Here is a 19420-nt window from a genome sequence, read left to right as displayed (position 1 = left end):
GGTATTTGAAATACCAGTGGCATAACTTTTAGCATCACAACGACACACAGCCGCCACAGTATGACAACCCACAGACAGGTGGTATGATTCCCTAACCAGCAAACGAACCTGGGCCACAACAATGAGAGCACGGAATCGTAACCGCTAGGCCACCGGCGCTGGCTCTGTCACTCCCCTGGAATTGTATTATATACGTGTTGGTTTATTATCATCTCCCTCAGTAGAATGGAAGCTCCATGAAGGCAGGAACTTGATTTGCTTGCTGCTATAAACCCAGCATCTGCAGGAGGGCCAGGAGCAAGCCCTTGCCGCGCCTCTTCTGAGCAGGGCAGCTTCTGCTTCAACCCAGTTTTTTCTCAAAAGAACAAATTTAAGTCGCCATCAAACCCATGGTCTTACTGCTATTGTTGCTTGAGATGAGGTGAATTTTTTTCTTTAAAAGGCCAGTTTCACGTTGAGATAAAGAAAACAGCTAAGTAAATACTAGCTCAGGTGGTGTTCAGGTGCGGTAAAGTCAGGAAAATGGTATCTAAGTGTCTGGAAAACACTGTGAGATCAAAAAACACTGATCTAACAAAATCTACGGTATATTTTTGGATAACCTTCATGTGAGTAAAAAATCGTAGTGGTCTATGTAATTCATCTTGAAGTAATTATGAGCCAACCTTTTCAATCTCACTTCATGTTCACTGTGTTCATGGTCCTCTATTAATATTATCTTTGGCTTTGGAAGTTATAAGTAATGTGCACAAAATTAAAAGTAAAACTTATCTACATTTGAGTCCAAATATTTCCTCTTTTAGGGTGTACCCGTAACTTTGAAGTCTGCATTAAACCACAGGCTTATGTTCTCTTATAATTATTTTTTTTTAATATTTGGATCCAATGATACCTGGTAATTTGGCATGTAATGATGGGGTAGGCTCAAGAATATTCAAGAGCAAATTGTACCATATTATTACGTTTTCCTTAATCTTACCAAAATGAAAAACCACAAATTACTGAATTTTAATATCTCCTGAATCTTCCAGCAGAAAGAAGGAAGATAGCACTAATGACTAATTTAAACACTATAAAAGGGGGCAGGGATAATCCCAAATAAGCCAAATTAGCCTGCCTATTATTATGATTGTTTTTAAGATCACAGAGTTTTATGGGGAAAAAAATGCGGTTTCGTGGTACCAGGTTTGAGGGATCTTCTTTGTTAAAATCTTTGTAAATGAAATTCTAGAGGCTAATTTCTTTTAGAAGCATCTTAATTGGAGGGATAAGACAGGTAAATGAACAGGTGGACAATAAATAGTGTAGGTAGAACCCTCTTGTTAATAAAATATTGTTTTCTACATGTCAAAAAAAAAAGACACCTTATGCTCTCCATCTAGACCTGCAGTCAGTGAGCTTGTGTACTTCCTTTTCCCCGCCAGATATTTGTTCCTGGCTGGAAGACATTTTATGATATTTATTTGATGACACACACCTGCTGGGTAGATGAAAAGCAAGTGCTCCTGAGGATGACCCACTTCAAGGGCACAGGAAGCTTCTGAGGACTTTGGCAGGTTGTCCTTAAATCATTTGAGTGCATCTTGATAACACCTGTTGAACATATCTAAGACTAGTGCATTTGCAGGCTCGTTGGAGGCAGAGTTGCTAACCCCAGGGAAGAGATTTCAGAATCAGTAATGACTTTGTAAGTGCACTGAGACAGGGAAGACACACTGCTTTACCAAACCTACCCCGAGTGTATGAAGTGCTGTTCTCAACACTCGGGATGGGAATCGGCCCAGGAACCCGCCACCATGGAGTGGACCGTCTAGAAAGAGGATCTAATAGGCATACCTGTAAGTATGGTCCCAGGTAAAGAGAGAGGCCAAGGTGAAGGTAGGGAGGATGAGGGGCTAAGTAAGGGAAAGAGCCGTGAAAGAAATTCTGATGCCATGTTCCCCTGGGAGTTTACAGGACAGAGAGAGATTTCCGGCTGAGATCAGGCAAGAGCACGGAATGTTGGAAATGCGTGGAGACACTGTCACCAGATTCATCTTTTGAAGCCAGCTTGTCTTTATGTGTTTATTTCCACAGACTTTTCTTGAGTACCAGCTATTATGACAAGGCAGGCCTTAGGCAGTAAAGACACAGTTATAATTTATATCGATCTCTCAACATGCACAGTCTAGTGAGAAAACAAACCTAAACAAGAATTTTATTATAAATTTAAATCCAGCTATAGACACACACAAGGAGTTCTTAGCCCTATTGAGCTTGCCTGGCCTGAGTTTTGACGAGTAGGTGTGAGTTAGCTGAAGAAAAGAAAACGGGGACCTAGAGGCGTTAAAATAGCGTGTTGTGCTCAGGAACTACAAACTGTTCAGTTTTACTCCAGCAAAACAGGCAAGGCAGGAACCAGTGGTTGTACCAGTGGGTACCTTAGAGGGGCTGTAGCTTCCTCACCCATCTCATGCTCTGCTCACCACCGCTGCCAGAGCCACTTCAAGCAAACAGGTAGTCGGAGTAAGAGGACCACGCGTGCTGCATAAATGCAGCTTCAGACCAGTTCCCTTGCACCCCTTGCTGCCTTAAGCTCCTCTGAAAGGAAAATCTAGAGATTCCACTGAGGGTTCATTGAACCACTGCTGAGGAGTTATAAGCTTTGAATTAGGACTGATTTGGGGCATTACTTGGTGGTTTACAAGGAGCCTTTCTCCGTTACTTTTATCCGCATGTCTAGAGATCATGGTTTGAAAGATTTGACTCCAAATGTATTATTTATGATATGAGTCTCCATTCGGGTTTCCTTTCCTGGTCTTCCCGTTATCTATTGCTGTGTAACTAATCTCCCCAAAGTGTAGTAGCTTAGAACGACAATCATTATCTCACAATTTCTCTGGGTCAGGAATTGAGGAGCAGCGTGGCTGGGTGTTCTGACTTGAGGTCTCTTGTGAGGTTGCTTTCAGACAGAGCCTGAAGCTAAAACAGTTGAGGAGAGATAGGAGTAGTTAGGAACTGGCTGGGCATCTCTCCCTTTGTCTCTTCATTAGTCTCAAGGCCTTTCCATGTAGTCTTTCTGCATGAGCTAGTATGGGCTTCCTTACAGCATGGCAGCCTCAGGCTTGGCAGCTCAGAGATAATTTCCAAGAGCGTGAGTGGCAGAAATTGCGTGGCCTTTTCTAACCCAGCCTAGCAAGTCACACAGTGTCACTTCTGCTGCATTCTATTCATCAAGACAGTCACAAGGGCCCACCAAGTTTCAAAGTGATAGGGCATAGACTCCCTCTCTTGATGCAGGGCCAAAACAGGTTGTGAAAAAACAGTGGGATGGGAAATATTGTTGTGACCAATTTGGGAAAAAACAATGTGCCACAAACCCTTGAAGAATATTTCCCACTTTTCACGTAATCTTTTAAATTACCTAAATATTAATTCACTCGTTATGGTATTGCCCACAACCTTTCTTACTCCTTTCCCATGCTAAAATCCAGATGCACTCACACAAACTAAAAAAATTCCATTTCCTAAATGAGAGTCAGTCACCCTAGTGTGTAGTGTTCCCCTCAAGATGGTAACACTTTATAAGTATGTATCCTGTTGCCCCATCTTCAAGGAAGATATACTTCCATCAGGCATTGTTGAAGCCAAATATTGCTGAGATCTTTCACTGAGCAGCCCCTTTTTTATCTAACCACAGCAGACTAGAGCCTCAGGAATGAGTGATTTCACATCTCTCCTTTTTTTTGCCATGCACTTGGTAGATTGATGGTGCTCTCATAACAAGTTTGGTCAGTGGCATTTTGTGGGGTACTGTATGTTTCAGGGAGTGAAAATAAAAAAAGAAAAGAAAGGCCCAGACTTTGGACTCAAGGAACTTTAAAAACTGAAGGGTTAGCATGTTCTTAGTAAAAAAATCTTCTGATGGAAAATTAAACTATTGATGTAAATTTTATATTTTTAAATAAGTACTATTGCAAGCGCGCTATCTTTAATGAGGCTTCTAATTCCAGTTTTTATATATACACAGTGAACAGAAGTTGAGTTCTTCAAATATTTTCTGTTAGAAATATATGAAACATAAGCACTGGTTTGGAGAGTTTTTTCACCTTGGATAACCTAGAAAAGAATATAGCTCTATTTTAAAATCTCTTCCAGTTCGAGAGTTATCCAAGCAAATAGTGTTGACCAAGGTGTTGAATGCACCGCTAATAATAATGCTACTCTTTCATAAAGCTAAGTAATCAGGAATAATGCTGAAAATAAGAAGACAGTCATTTATTTACTCTATTGGCATTGTTAGTACTAATAATGCATTTCAACACAGTGGAACTGCTAGATAATGCTTTTGTGACTTTTATGCAGGTTATTGTTATTTAAATGAACAGTCGACTGTGCTGTAATGAAGAAATGCATGCTTTTCCCAACTCAGTTATCAACCAGGATTCTAGGAAAATGAGAATTTGTGTCTGCCTTCATTCACACAGCAAACTGGAGGTCACTGTTTTCAATATGAACCTTTTTTTAGCTTTACAACAGTGAATAATTAGAAGCTGCTGCTTCTGAAATTACCTGTATTCACTGTAGAGAAGGAAAGACTTTTATCTTCCGCGATGAAATACATTTTCTCGTTCAAACTTTGTCATTCTTTTTTTAAATGGCATTTTACACCGCTGAGTCAATCCTAGGTGGTAAAATAAAAGAAATATATTTTGTGGGCCGCAATAGCCTTGTTTACTCAATTTTTGCTTTCTTAAATTTCAGCTCCTCCTTGAAAAATGATCTAAATGTAAAAATGGGTTTAAGGCAGTTAAACGTATAAAGCAATTATCCACATAAAATACTATTATACAAACACACATGTTCTTTGCACTTTGATTTACATTGAATTGATCCTTGATCCTTACAATTTAATGATTATGTGCTTCTATTGAGTTTTTTAACAGCTTTATTGAGATATAATTTACATATCATACAATTCAGCTATTTAAAGTATACAATTCAGTGGTTTTAGTATATTCAGTAAGTCGCGCAAGCATCACCACAATCAATTTTGGAACATTTTCATCACCCCAAAAAGAAATCTGGTACCCATTAGCAATCACTCTCCATCTCCCACCAGCACCTGACAACCACTAATCTACTTTCAGTCTCTATGGATTTGCCTATTCTGTACATTTTGTATAAATGAAGTCATACAATATGTGCTCTTTGTGTCTGGCTTCTTTCACTTAGCATAAGGTTTTCAAAGTTCATCCATGTTTCAGTATGTAGCGGTATCTTTTTATTGCCGACTAATATTCCATTGTATGGATATACCAACTTTATTTATCTGTTTATCAATTGATGGATATTTAGGTTGTTTCTGCTTTTTGGCTGTTATGAGTAATGCTACTATGAACATTCACATACGAGTTTTTGTGTGAACATATGTTTTCATTTCTCCTGGCTGTATATCTAGGAGTAGAATTGCTGGGTCATATGGCAACTCTGTGTTTAACTTCTGAAGAACTGCCAAACTGTTTTTTAAAGTAGCTGGACTGTTTTATATTCCCACCAGCAATGTGTAAGCGTTCCAATTTCTTCACATCCTCACCAACACTTGTTATTGTCTGCCTTTTTAATTATAGTTATCCCAGTGGATGTGAGGAACTGTCTCATTGTGGTTTTGATTTGCATTTCCCTCATGGCTAAGATGTTGAGCATCTTTTTATGTGCTTACTGGCCATTTGTGTTTCCTCTTTCAAGAACTGTCTGTTTCTACTGAGTTTTTAAAAATTCTGTTACCTCATCTAGGGAGTGTGGCTAGCAGAACTAAGTTAGGAACAAATATCTTCCTAAAGGGAGTAATTTTCAAGCAAATTTACAAACTGTTTTTACAATGGTAGTATTTTTGGATTATGGAATAATTGAATTTCCTTGGGAATCAATTTACTTTTGAAACTTATTTTTATTTTGATTAGCAGGATGGATATTGGTCATAGCTAGAAAAGGGCTTAAAGATCAGCTTGTCCAATTAACTCATTTTATAAGTTAGGAAACCAGGGGTCTAAAAGGTAAAATATGTGGGTCACACAGAGAATTAGTGACAGAGTCGGAAGTCTGTCCAGGTGGAATCCGGGTAACTGAGTGTCTCTGTTTACTTTGGAGAGAATATAATGCACTTTTCAAATTGGTTCTCACTGATTAAGAAAAAAGTAGTAATGAAATGCTCTGAAATTAGAATCAACAACATTTATTGTTGGGTACTTAACCCATATTATTTTATTTTATCCTCATAGTAACATATGGAAGATTGATATTATTATTCTCTCCTTTTACATGTGGAGAAGCAGGTTTGCTAACATTCCATGGTGCCTACCTAGTAAATGGCAGATTCTAACCCACACCTTCTGATTCCAAGTCTATAGTCCTCTTTGCTGCTTCTGGTCCATCAAACTACTAAGAAACAGCATCAGTACATTGTTAAGATTTTTATTTCTAATTCACTTAATCACTGATGCAAGTAACCGATACATGGCATTATGGAGCACTCATTTACCATCATTAATACAATTATTTAGCGACATTAATATACCTAACTTCAGAAACACAATACATGTTTCAATTGACAGAAGAATTATTCAAGTATAGAAATATAGACCCTTAAATATAATACTACTAACATAATACCATTTGTAGAGTATTTTTCAGTTATAAAGCATTTGGCTTACATTTTTAATTTGATATTTACAATTATGCAAGACAAGTTTTTCATTGTCTTTATTTTTACGTATTTTTCATACTCATGATGACTCTAAGGCCTTAAAGGGCTTTCGTTGCTACATTCATCAAGTCTCAGGCAGAGTTAGAGCTCAAATCCAAGTCTCTTGGCTCCTATATGGTCCTGCGTTCCCTCCAGCGTCCCATGCTCCGCCTTAATGATGTGCTGAAGGACACTCATTTGAAAGAAGAGGAGACTTTATACCATTATTCCAGACAACAACAGAGCTGTGAACAAATAGAAGTTATAGGGAGGCAATTTTGAGCCCATATAAAGAAGACTTGATCTGCCCAACAATGAAATGTGTTGTCTTGTGAAGGATGAGATCTCTTGTCATTGAACTGTTCAAGCCAGGGCTGAATGGCCATCTGGGAGGACGCTCTAGGAGGGATTTCTGCATGGGGGTGGGGGGGGGGGGTGTTTGTGTGTGTGTATGTTTGTGGTGCTCAGAGAAATTAAAGGCCCCTTCCAACTATGAGATTTTGGATCTTTGTTCTTAGTTAAGATTGTAAGCTGGCTTAAGGGGTCTTCTATATCCTTTTTGAAGAAAGATACTTGGCTCTGATAAACTCTCATCCTGCACAGTTAAAGCTGCAAGCTTTTCTGTTTAAAACCAAGTAGCCGAATTTATCAACCTGAATTACTGGTTTCCAAATGGTCAGAATAGCAGTTCCCATCTACGTTTATGGAAACTCTGCACAACAAGGGGTTCCACGTTCAAATAACTTTGAATATGAGCCTTATGTACGCCATTGTCCTTTGGGACTATCCAAGAGGGAGAGAAAGTATGCAGCAACTTCAAATTTATTTTTTATTTTTGCAAAGTACTTCAGAAGCACGTTTATCAGTCTCACCCTGTGGTTCTCAGCGCTGGTTGCACATAAGAATCACCTGGCGAGCTTTGTAAACATACAGGTGACCAGGCCCCACCCCAGACCAAATGAATCAGAATCTCTAGGGGTGGATTTCCAGCATCAGTGTTTTTTAACAGCTCTCCAGGTGATTCTTATAGGAAACCAGGGCTAAGAAGAACTAATCTAGTGTGAGCACGAGTTAAGGCAAAATCTGGACACTTGCTCTTGTAATTCAGGTTGCCATTTAGAGTTCAGATTATGAATTCAAAGTGAATGCTCATGAGTATGATGAGAGGCAGTGTCTCACAGTGGTTCACAGTGTTGCTCTTGGCCAGACCACTTGGCTTTGTCCACTTACTAGTCTTGTCACTTTTGGCAAATTTATTTCATCACTCTGTGCCTCAGGTTCTTAATTTGTAACTGGAAATAATAATAGTACTTATAAGATAAAAGCTGGGGTAAAGACCCAAAAGAAAATAAAGACTCTACCTATTGTGATATTACAGTTACCACTGTCATCATCGTTGTTTTGTTGTTGTTAAGAGTAGCAGTAGTTCTATTAGGGAGAACTGCTAAGCGCCTATTGAGAAAGTGGTCCTCTCTGTACAGGGCTGCAAAGAGGACCTGACCTTACTTGAAAACTAAGGACTCTTTGCAACAACATTAGCAGCGTGCTTCCTCAGATTCAGAACTTCCCAATGAAGTGGATGTTTTGCTTCAGGTTTTCTGCAAGAACCTAAGGCTTGAACTAGGTTCAAGCAGTTCCATCCAGCTCTTAATTCTGCATTAAGAAAAGGCCATAGGAGCTGGCCCGGTGACCGAGTGGTTAAGTTCGCATGCTCTGCTTGGGCAGCCCAGGGTTTCACCAGTTGGGATCCAGGGTGCGGACCTAGCACAGCTCATCAAGCCATGGTGAGGCGGCATCCCATATAGCAAAGTCAGATGACCTACAACTAGAATATACAACTATGTACTGGGGGGCTTTGGGGAGAAGAAGAAGGAAAAAGAAGAAGATTGGCAACAGATGTTAGCTCAGATGCCAACCTTTAAAAAAAAAGAAATGGCCATAGCTCTGCCACACAGGAGCCTGGACTGAGGGTTAATGCTGGGTTTCTGTTGGATAACTAGAAAAGGCGTGCACTGTGTATGGTGGGCTGACCTCCTGAATGCTCACAACAATCTCAATTTCAAGTGGCCCACCCTGCTGAATGATCAGACCTGCAGTTCAGAAAGCGTGGTTGCTATTGAATAGGAAGCAGTGGCTCTGTATGCCAGTGTCCTGGGCTAATCATGCAAAAAGTAAACACAATCTGAATATGTGGGATAGCCTCAGAGAAAAATTAAAGAGCACAATTAGGCATAGTTTCTATTTAGTTTTCAGTTGATGAAGGAATGATTTGAGGTAGTTGTAGTCATTAAGAGTACAGTAGCAAGAGTCCTTGTCTCCCTGGGGTTTAGGACAAGTGTAGACATTACATGGATATTACTGAATCTTTCGCACAGTTTCCATCAAGACAGCCTCCAATTGCAATTGTGGAAATTGGTGGAATATTCCTAGGAGGAGCTCAAGGATTGTAAAGCTGAATGACATCTTTGTGTTGAGAACTTATATGAGAAACTGGTTTTTTTCCCTTTTCTCCTCCAAGCATTTTGTGGCTCAGCATTGCAGACACTGCATATCTTTGTATCCCACACAGTCCCCATGTTAATAGTTGTTTGCTAGTTGTGGTCATTTAATTGAAAAAAGCTGGCAGGGAGATATTACAGGTCCCAATAGGTCATTTTTGCATCAAGTGTGGTGTTATTACCTTTGACCAAACCCCTTCCAAATCCAAATTTATTACATTCTTTAAATGCATTAATAACATAAAAGCATAGACAGAGGGCTGAAGGAAAGATGTGTGTGGCCTTTAAATATGCCAATCGTCTACAGTTCTGAGAGTTGCTTGCCATGGCAAATTGCCAGTGATGCATTATAGAATTCCAGATGGCATGGTTCTGTTGGTACTTGTTTTGGATTTTCTCTGGAAATGAGGTTAAAGAGGATGCTAGACCATGGCTGGGATCCTCTTGCTCACCTCTCCCAGAGAAGATTCTGGAAGCGTCCATCCTCTCCCACCAATCAGAAAGCTGCCCCAACCTCTCTTGGGGATTGTGGACTCAGCACAACTGCCCTCTCCCCGTGAGTTCCCATGCATCTCGTAACCCTATACTACAGAGACCAGTGACATTGAACTCCCTCATGTGACCTGTCCTTGCCCTCCTTCAGACCCTGGGGCTGGGGCTGGGGCTGGGGCAAGCGTGGACATGAATTGAAAGGATCAATAGATAGGGGTTGTGTTTTTCATCACCTTGCCTATTTTGCTTGATTTATTTTCTTGACATTGTCTTTTTTTTAAAAAAAAAAACCTTTTATTACAGAAATTTACCTTACACAGAGAGAAAGAAGATAGTGTCGTGAACCCCCATGTCCACAACACTCAGCTTTAATAGTTACCAACAATTAGCCATTCTTGTTTTCTTTCCCTTCTCTTTTTCTTTTCTGTTTTGCTAGAGTATTTTAAAGTAAATCCCAGTTAACTTATTTTACCTGTAATTATTTCGGTATGTATCTCTAGTACCTATAGCATAGCTTTTTAAAAAACCTAACCACAATACCTTTATCACTTCTAACAAACGTAACAGTAATTGTGTACCCTGTCCAGGTTCAATTTTCCCTGCTTCACAAATGCCCACAAATGGCTAGGCAGTTTAAATCAGGATCCCAACAAGGTGCACTAGTTGCATTTGGCTGATCCATCCTTAAGTGTCTTTTAACCTATTGCAGATTCTCCTCCTGTTTTTATTGTACTTATTTGTTGAAGAAACTAGATCACTGTCCTGTAAAAATTTCCACATTATATGTCTGGCTTATGGCATCTTCATTGTCCTGTTCAACATGTTTCTCTCTCCTCCATAATTCCTGTAAATTAGTCATTAGTGCTAAAGACTTAATGAGATTCAGGATCAATTGCATCACATCAGGAGGCACAGAACAACTTTTATGGATGTCAAGACTGATAGTGGGTTCAGGTATGGGCAGCCTGATTCATCCATTATGAAGTTCTCTATCTACCTGATAACTAACAGTTTTAGCAACCATTGATGATCGCTGCCCACATCCGTTAGGGATAACAAAATGGTGATTTTCAATTCTATCATTCTTTCTGCATTTATTAGCTATTATTCTGTATAAAAGAACTTGTCATTATCAACTATTTGGTTACTGTGAAATACAGTTCCTAAAAGAAAAGCAGCATAAATGCCTCTTTCCACTTATTATCAATTTTCAGAACATTGAATTGCACCAGCAACCTCCAAAAGTAACCCCTGAGGCTTGTTTATTTGTTGTTGAGTATCATTATTCACACTTGGGTTTTTATCTATTTCATATGGTCAGCCCATTTTAGTCATTCTTCTTTTTGATGCTGAAATATCCCATCTTTGATCCGTGAGAGCCCCTTCTAGTTGCCTCTTGTCGTCTTTTAACATAATCCCACTAGTCTTTTCTGGCAGGATAAGATACCCCAGGCTACTGGCCCAAACCTGGGATCAGCTGTTTCTACAGGAATGCTGGTTCCTTTCCATGGGAAATAGCAAGTAAAGACCACAGTCTGGGTACTTGGGGTAGATTCCCTCTTAAAATGGTTATGTTTGTGTTGGAATGGTAGCCTCATCCTTCGGGGTTTCTCGTTATTCCTGCTCTCTGTGGGCATCTGGTTCCAGTTGGATACTCCCTCCTCCATGTAGACTTATAAGAGCCAGTGCTTACCTCTCCTCCAACCAGACCCTACCTCCTCTCTCAACCTTTCATCTATCTTTCTCTTCTAAGTCGGATGCCCTCACTCATCTCTGAGCTTCTAAGAGACCAATGTAGGGAACACTTCGGTAATGCTGAAGAATAGTAATACCCTTTTTTTCATGGACTAATTTCCTTTTCTACTTCTTGAAGAGATTTAACCTCCTGTTGCTATCTAAGCCTTTGGTAGACAAATTTAGTCTCTTTCTTAACCCAGAACAACAGTGCTTTGAAACACTATGGAAATGGTCAGCCCAGTTACCAGAGCTTCATAAAACCAGCAATCCCCTCAGGTACATGTGTTTTCCAGGCAACATACCCATTTGAACATCAGGTGAAAACTGTGGACCTTCTCTCTAGAAACATGCACACACAATTTTTTAGACTATTTCATGGGCTTCAAGGACCTCAAACTATCTTGGAGTTTAATTTGTTTTCACAGACTAGGTCCTAATTTTCATTGGCTTGTTGGAGGCAGCAGGATTTGGAAGTGGGGTGGAAGTCTGGACAGGAAGGCACAAAACGGGAACCAGGGTGCTGGCTTTGAATTGCTCCACTGGACATTATTCATTCTTTGGTCTAGAGCTATTCTTGGTGCCAGTCCATTAACTATTTGCCATTAGTCCATGACATCGTAAGTACAGAAATTGAGAGTAGGCATTTAAAAACATTTATAGCAATTTGACAATGCTGTGACATCCAAGCACATGGTGAGTGGACTTGTCTCATTGACCAGGGCATCAGCCATTTTGGGTGCTGTTGAGTACACATGTGAGTTGCATGTGACGGGAGCTTCATGCTTCTCATGTGAATAGGACCCCTTATCAGCCCTCAACAGGTTGTAAATTAAACACCAAAGCAAAAATGGGTGCTTCATTGCAGATAGTCTGAGAAGCAACAGGAGTACAACCCCAAAAGCCTTCATTCAACCTGTCATTGTGTCACTTTAGCGTATCTTCCTCCATTGTCTACCTCTCTAAAGCTTACCCAGAACAAAGCACACTGTAGGCATTTGGTCAAAAAAGACAAAGCAGAGCAAAGCTACTCTCCAAAGAGAGAAGCCACATTCTTTCCCAATGATACCCTACAAAAAAAATGAATTAATTAAAAAATTCTGATAATTCCTAAGAAGTTGAAGTTACATGAAAAAAGTGTGATAGGAAATAGATTATAAGCCATCGTTATTCACTGAATAGTCTCAGAACATGAATTAGCAGAGTAACATTAAGAGCTGGTCCTCACTACGGAAGCCGTGAGTCTCTCAGGATGGTGTGTGTTTCAGCGTACACACCGTGTGAATTAACACGCCATAGTAGCACATGCAGTCCATTTTCAGGCCAGAAAAACTAGAGTGGTCTCAAGTATAATAATACTAACAGTGGGAAGGAAATAATTTATTTAATATTCATAATAAGATTTTATAAGTGAAAAGGAAAGAAGATCCAATAGTATATTCTATGTCCTGTTTTTCCTTCCTATCATTTCTTTCTACCTTCCCTGAGGATCCAGGATTAGTAAAATCCACTCTGAAGGAATCCAAAATCTGGTCTTTAAAAACTGGGCTGGTGAAAAGTCACCTTTAGCTCTCAAGACTCCTGGAAGCCCGAGGACCAACCTACCTAAGGAGGACCCTGTCCTCCCCCACTCCCACCACCCCGGTCCCAGTAAGGTCCGTTCCACACTCCCGGCATGCCTTGGTCCGCTCTGCAGCCACCCTGATGCTGCGCAGCGCATCTGTGACACAAATGGGCTGCTGAGGGGATGGTATGAGCTCAAAGTCACCACCTGTCTCAATTACCAGAGAAAGGGATTTTACCTCAGGACACCTCAGATTTTGTGCTGCAGTCCCTACTTGAAGAGACAAATGTCCTTCTTTCTTTTCTTTTTAATTGAATAGAATCAGAAATATTATCTGTTAATAGTAAGAGAAGAAGAAAAATTAAGAATGTCTCACACAGCTGATGAAATCAGCAGTTGACTGTATATGAGTATGTGTTGCAAGAGTGACTACTGGTTTATGTTTATCAACAACTATTAAGTGAACTAGAAATTTCTGGAAATAATTTTGCTTTTTAACATCCCTCCTGAATAACACAGGCTGTTTGCTCTATCGCACGAAAAGAAAGAAAGAAAAAAAAATGTCCTAGTTACCATGCACTAGGGGGATAAAGGAGCTTGTCCACTGTACGTGGGCCCAGAAAGTGCACCATTGCTGGAATCTGATATGACCTTTGTCTCCACAAATAAAAAGATTGATAACCCCAGGAGCCACTGCCACATTTTTTAAACACACACATCACAAAAGACTGAACTCGATGACTATTTTCAAGTACAAACAAATTTTCTGAAATGAAAGAAAAAAAGTAGAATCACACTATATCTATGTAAAAAGGGGGAGAATTTAGAGTAAATGGAGGCTTCACTTACCCTCGTGTTCTCCAACAATATCCAATAACTGCTCCCTGCCCCAAAGCCCTGACTCCTGTGTGGGAGTTTTATGGTTATTGATAGTAACATGATTATGGTAACCATTTATTGAGTGCTTCTATGGACCTGGCATGGGCTAAGCGCTTTATATTAGTAGATTTTTAAAAACCTTCACAATAGCCCTAAGAGATAAATGTTTTTATTATTCCATTTTGTAAGTAAGGAAACAAATTACTCAGCTCTTGTCCCTCATAAGTGGCCAAGCTGGTCTGGGAACCAGGTCTGTCTAACTTCTCAGCTTTAACAACCATGCCAGCCCGTAGGGGATTTTTTGTTTGTTTGTTTGTTGTTTTTTCTTGAAAGTTTAAAAAGAGAGGCTCCTCTGCTCCTTGACAGAAGGCTTCCACACCACTTTTTATCCTAGAACTCAAATAAACCATCAGAGGGAATGGAAACTGGCCGCAGCAGTATCACACAAAGGTAATAATTAATGAAAGAGGTGTCACTTAAAGAGGTCAGTGACACGAAGCGTATGTTTCTCTTGGATTAACTTTTCTAACACTCTTTAAATAATGTGTTGATATCAGCAGAGACCAAAAAGAATGCAAACAGACCTGAACAGTTTAAACCTCTGGGAAGAAAAATATGAGAATAAAGCTGTTCTCATAGCCTTAGACAACTACTTACACTTCTTTTTCTGTGATAACAATTGTGATAATTACCACTTATTGTGGGCCTTTTCTGTGCCAAGAGATGTCTTTATCTCTAATTATCAACAAGCCCAGAAGATAGGCATTGTTGTCTCAGTTTTACAATTGAAGAAACTAAGGCTCCATGAGGTAAAGAAGTTATATGTGTAGAATCTTAAAAAGATTTTCTCTCCATGAAATTGAGCATATTCAAAACATACAGCAGAAGTAACGGAAAAACAGCATGGATTGATGAGCACTTCCAAGGGATCTATACAAAAATAGCCTCTAAGAAGTCACAGTGATGAAGGAACAGCACCTCCTGTGGAGTGGCACATTGTCATTGATGGGGACGTGCAGCAATTAAAATACAGTCAGGTCGGCTCTCCGTTTGAAAATTGGCTGATCGTGGGCTGGACACCCTTGGTGTAACCTATAAAATGCTCTTTACAAAGACTTAGAAAAGGGGACTTGTGTCTCCTGCTGGGCTGGAGACACTGGGCTGCAGTGATGCTGCCAAGGGTCATGTCCGGGAGTGATTCTGGAGAGTTCCTCCAACCTCTTTGTGGGTAGCAAACCTGATACTCCGCAGAAAGTACCAGGGCCAAGGGCTGGGCATACTGACCTCAAATCCAGGAGCCCCAACCTCAGGACCTCTCCCCAGCAGCCTCACCTGGGATGAGTTATTTAACTTCTCTAGACTTGGAGCTCATTCACTATAAAAAGAGGGCATATTTCTTACCAAGATGGCATGAAAACAATGCTAACCATTTGTACAGATCACATTGAGCTCCTTGGAACACGTGAACTATCTAGGTTATTTTAAAGGTGGAAATGGGCGTGTTAGGGGAGAGAGATTACAGCCACCAGTAAACCATACGTTTCCTCCATTCTGTGACCCTCATTTCTCTCCATCCTTAAACACTTTGCTAGAGCTTGAGTTTTCCATTTCTACGTGTGAGAATGTGTCTCTCGGAGTTTATTAATAATTTCTGCCCTCAGCACACCTTGTAAGGCAGAGAGAGGGTCCTGCCAATTGGTTGTCACCTTGTGACTTAAACCTGTCAGTCCAAAAGAGCAACTGGAAAAGGTGCCTTTAAATCCATTTAGAGTGAGGGACGGTGTGGAGCCAGCATGCCTGAGTGTCACTTCCTGCCAGTTCACCGACACATGGAGCCCTTTTGACAGGTGACCTGTTGACATTGGCAGTTTGTCTCTTATCAGTCTCTGAGACTGAGCATTTCTCCTTCCTATTTATCACAACTCGTACCTAAACTTCTTTCCCCCTTTCCTCCCTGTTCTCTCCCCTCTGTCATTCTTTCTTCATCTCCTCACCTTTTTTATTCTCTCCCTTTTCTCTCTTTTTTTCCTTTCTACTTTTCTTTTCAACATTTTACTGAACCACCATATGTCAGTAAATCCAGTAAGTGACCAGGAAAAGACCAATTCCAACTGTGAAAATGGCAGCATAGTCTCAGCTTGGAAAAAACTTGGGAATACAAGCTCAAGTCATCAAACACTTAAGAAGTCATACCAGAAAGATGGGATTTGCTGTGAGATATATTTTACAATGAAAATTCTGGTATAAAGAAGAATCTTTTTACTTTTTCCCTGATATAGCCTGAATAATTTATACCTAATGCCAAGAAATTATATATAATTAGTCTGGGTAATGTATAATTTCCATTTGATTATATATATTAAAGTGATTAAGGAACTTCAGTTTTTCACTAGTAAATATCTGCCTTCTTTGTTCCATTCTGGGTCTGTAATGACTGTTTGTATCAAGTGTAGGATTTGTTCAGGACTGAAGGGAGCAAAAGTTTGAGTGCTTTTACCAAGCTCAGTTGACTGATGTATGTGAATCTGGGAGATAATATAAAGTTAGCTACATGTAGGGGGAAAAAACTGAAGGGAGACTGACACCCAATCTCTAAAACCATCATGGGATTTTGCATGACTTCCAATAAAAAAATTGAGTAAAACAGTGTAAATGGAAAGGCATAGTTAATGAAAAGTTATTCAATAAAGTATGTGACATCACCAGTATTTTTAATATTGCATGGAATGAAATGAAATTTTTGACACTTCGGTTATTAATTAATGACTTTTATTTGCTCTTTTGGAGTACTTCTATATGTTTACTGCCACATATTTTATAGCAGTTTTTCTTTTTCCAATTAGGGGATAGATTTCCTCCTTTATGTTTACAGGTAGCTGATCCAAGACATTTTTTATGTAAATGGATTAATTAATTGGTAGCCTTCACTTGAAACTTAAAAAGAAAGTAATCCTTTTTGAGAGGCATTAACTGTTTTTTAAAGCCATAAACAATTCTTTACTTAAGCACCTTGTCATACAATTAGAAATTATTTGACAGCAGTAATCGTAATAAAAAGCATTACCCCTTACCAAACTACCTTTTTTTCAAGGTGATTAAAAGCACCCATTTATTAGAAGACAGTGCAGCAGCTTCGCTTGTAAAAATCATGTTTTTTTGGAAACTTAATGCTACATATTGACACAACTTTTGAGCAAATGACATCACAAGTTAAATTTCCTATACAGCCTCTGTGAGAAGGCATCTAGCTACAGAAATGTTCTGGATTCGAGGAAAGGCAGCTACACCTGGCTTCCTTTGCAAGCCCTTAAACCTCTCTGCCTTCCAGCCCTATGATTTATGCAAATCAGAAAGCTTTGGCGGTCTCCACTTCCTGGCGGGGCCAGCATAATCCACTTCCTTCGGGTTCATGTGACCATGCAAATTTGAGGACTCCTGAATAGTCCCCGAGGGGCTGTGCCTCTCATTATTCCTGCCCCATTCTCTGCGCAGTGCAAGCATTCAGACTATGAATGGACAAGGGTTTAATTACTCACCACATCTGTCAGATCAGATTCAACTTGAGAATGAAGAGAATCCCAGACAAGCCCAGTCGTTTCTTTGCAGTGTTCTTCATGGCCGAGGTCATCCAGCTCTGTCTTCGAGGGAATATTTTCCGCTCCTTGTTTCATGACCCTTCTGGAAAACAGAGACTCCAGCTTTTGGAGATCCATTACTGAGCCTTTCACATTGTGTGTGGCCTTTACAAATGTTAATTAATCTTCCTGATGATGCAGTGAGCATCAGGGAGCCCTTTATTCCCCCAGGGCTACTGATGACCAATATGAATGCCAGAAAGTTTTCCTTACTGTTTCCTGACCTACATGCTCCTCTCTCTATGTGCTTTGCTTCTCTGTCTCCCTCCCCCTAATGTGTCTCCCACGTGACAGATTGCCTACTCACGTTACCAGGTCAGCCAGAGTTTGACATAGTAAAGGCGGATGGTCCCCAAACACAGGACATACCTACAAGGAATAAGCTTCTTGCCAATTAAACATTCCCAAGGCTACAGTCCAGGCCTTCCAAGGAAAATGTACTGAATAACAGGTAGGAAGGAATGTGTCCACTGGGAACTAAACAGATGATTACACTCAATGAATGGGCACCAGCATGCCTTCCCTTATGTTTCTTTCTGTGTTGGTATCATTTGGGTTTAGGAGGAGATTCTTGGTCTGTGCAACTCTGGAATACAAGGTCCCATGGACTGCCATGGTGTTTTGTGGACTTTGTTTTTGTTTTGTTTGTTTTTCCTATCTCTTTTTTATTGAGCGAAAATTCACATGACATAAAATTAGCCATTTAAAAGTGGATCATTTAGTTCTATTCAGTACATTCACAATGTTATGCAACCATCACCTCTATCTTATTCCAGACATTTTCATCACGCAAAAGGAAACCCTGTACCCATTAAGTAGTCACTTCTCATTCTCTTGAGCCCTGTCTCTATGGATTTAGCTATTCTGGATATTTCATATAAATAGAAACTTACAATATATGATCTTTATTACTGTTCTTTCATTTAGCATCATGTTTTTGAGGTCTGCCATGCTGTTTTACTATGGCATTTTCTGGTGTGTGGGGGGGGTGTGTGTGTGTGTGTGTGCGCGCGCGCGCGCGCATATGTGCATTCATCATTCTTACCCTGTCAAAATTATTCCTCTTCATTATTATTAATTATTCCTCTGTCTTGGATAATGTCATTACCATCTATGGAAGCCTGACAATCAGCTCAGACCCATCCTCTTCTCTTACTCCTGTTGTCTACTTATTCTCTAAGTTCTGTTGATTCCACATCTAAAATACCTTGGATCAATTCTCGCTGCTCCTGCCCCTTTTCAGACACCATTCATTCCCCAGCTAGTCTTTCTCAAGCATAGATTCATCTGATCATGTCACTGCCCTGCTCAGTACTCTTCAGTGGCTCCTCACCACCTTCAGAACAGGATTCAGACACCTTACATTGCTGTCCAAGGTTGTCCACAATCTATTCCTCCACTCCCTCTGCCCTCATTCCTCGCTACCTGATACTCCATATCTATCTAACCACGTTAGCTTGTTCTTGGGTCTCTGACAGAGGTGCACATTCGCTTTTGCATGCCTTTATATATCGTGTTCCCTCTCCCTAAAATGTCTTTCCTTTCCCCCAACTGCAGGAATTTGTTCCTCCTTCACAATCTATTACATTTTACCTTCTCACTTTCTCTGATTCGCTAGTCAGAATGAATTCCTCCTTTCTCTCTAATCCCATGGCTTCTTATTTATCATATACTTGTCACAGCCAGTCTTTAATAAGGGTTCTTTGTAAATCTCTGTCCCTTCCCCACTAAATTCTGATCGTCTTGAGGCCAGAAATCTTGCCTCACTCATTTGGCGGTATCTCTGACATCAACCACTGTGTAGGTCCTCAATAAATACTTTGTCGAATGATTTGAATTTTCTTCTCCAAAGAAAAAGGTATGGGCCTGGGCCTGTAAGGAGCCCTAAGTCATG

At 40.1% G+C, this 19420-nt stretch overlaps 1 protein-coding gene and 1 long non-coding RNA gene across 5 annotated transcripts in view; one reads left to right on the top strand and one right to left on the bottom strand.

Moving 5' to 3' along the window:
• The window catches only part of VTI1A (vesicle transport through interaction with t-SNAREs 1A), a 342609-nt gene that overhangs the window by 243992 nt on the left and 79197 nt on the right, over positions 1–19420 (top strand). The window lies entirely within an intron of this gene.
• On the bottom strand, positions 4910–18085 carry LOC138915239 (uncharacterized). Its single transcript, XR_011420916.1, has 3 exons — positions 17896–18085; positions 17428–17569; positions 4910–6969 (listed from the first exon to the last, which is right to left on the bottom strand). It is a non-coding gene; the product is annotated as an uncharacterized lncRNA (long non-coding RNA).

This window comes from Equus caballus, chromosome 1 (assembly GCF_041296265.1).
Source record: "Equus caballus isolate H_3958 breed thoroughbred chromosome 1, TB-T2T, whole genome shotgun sequence".
In the NCBI taxonomy this organism is placed as follows: domain Eukaryota; kingdom Metazoa; phylum Chordata; class Mammalia; order Perissodactyla; family Equidae; genus Equus; species Equus caballus.
The sequence above is the reverse complement of the archived record's forward strand: the minus strand, read 5'-3'. Positions and strand labels throughout refer to the sequence as shown.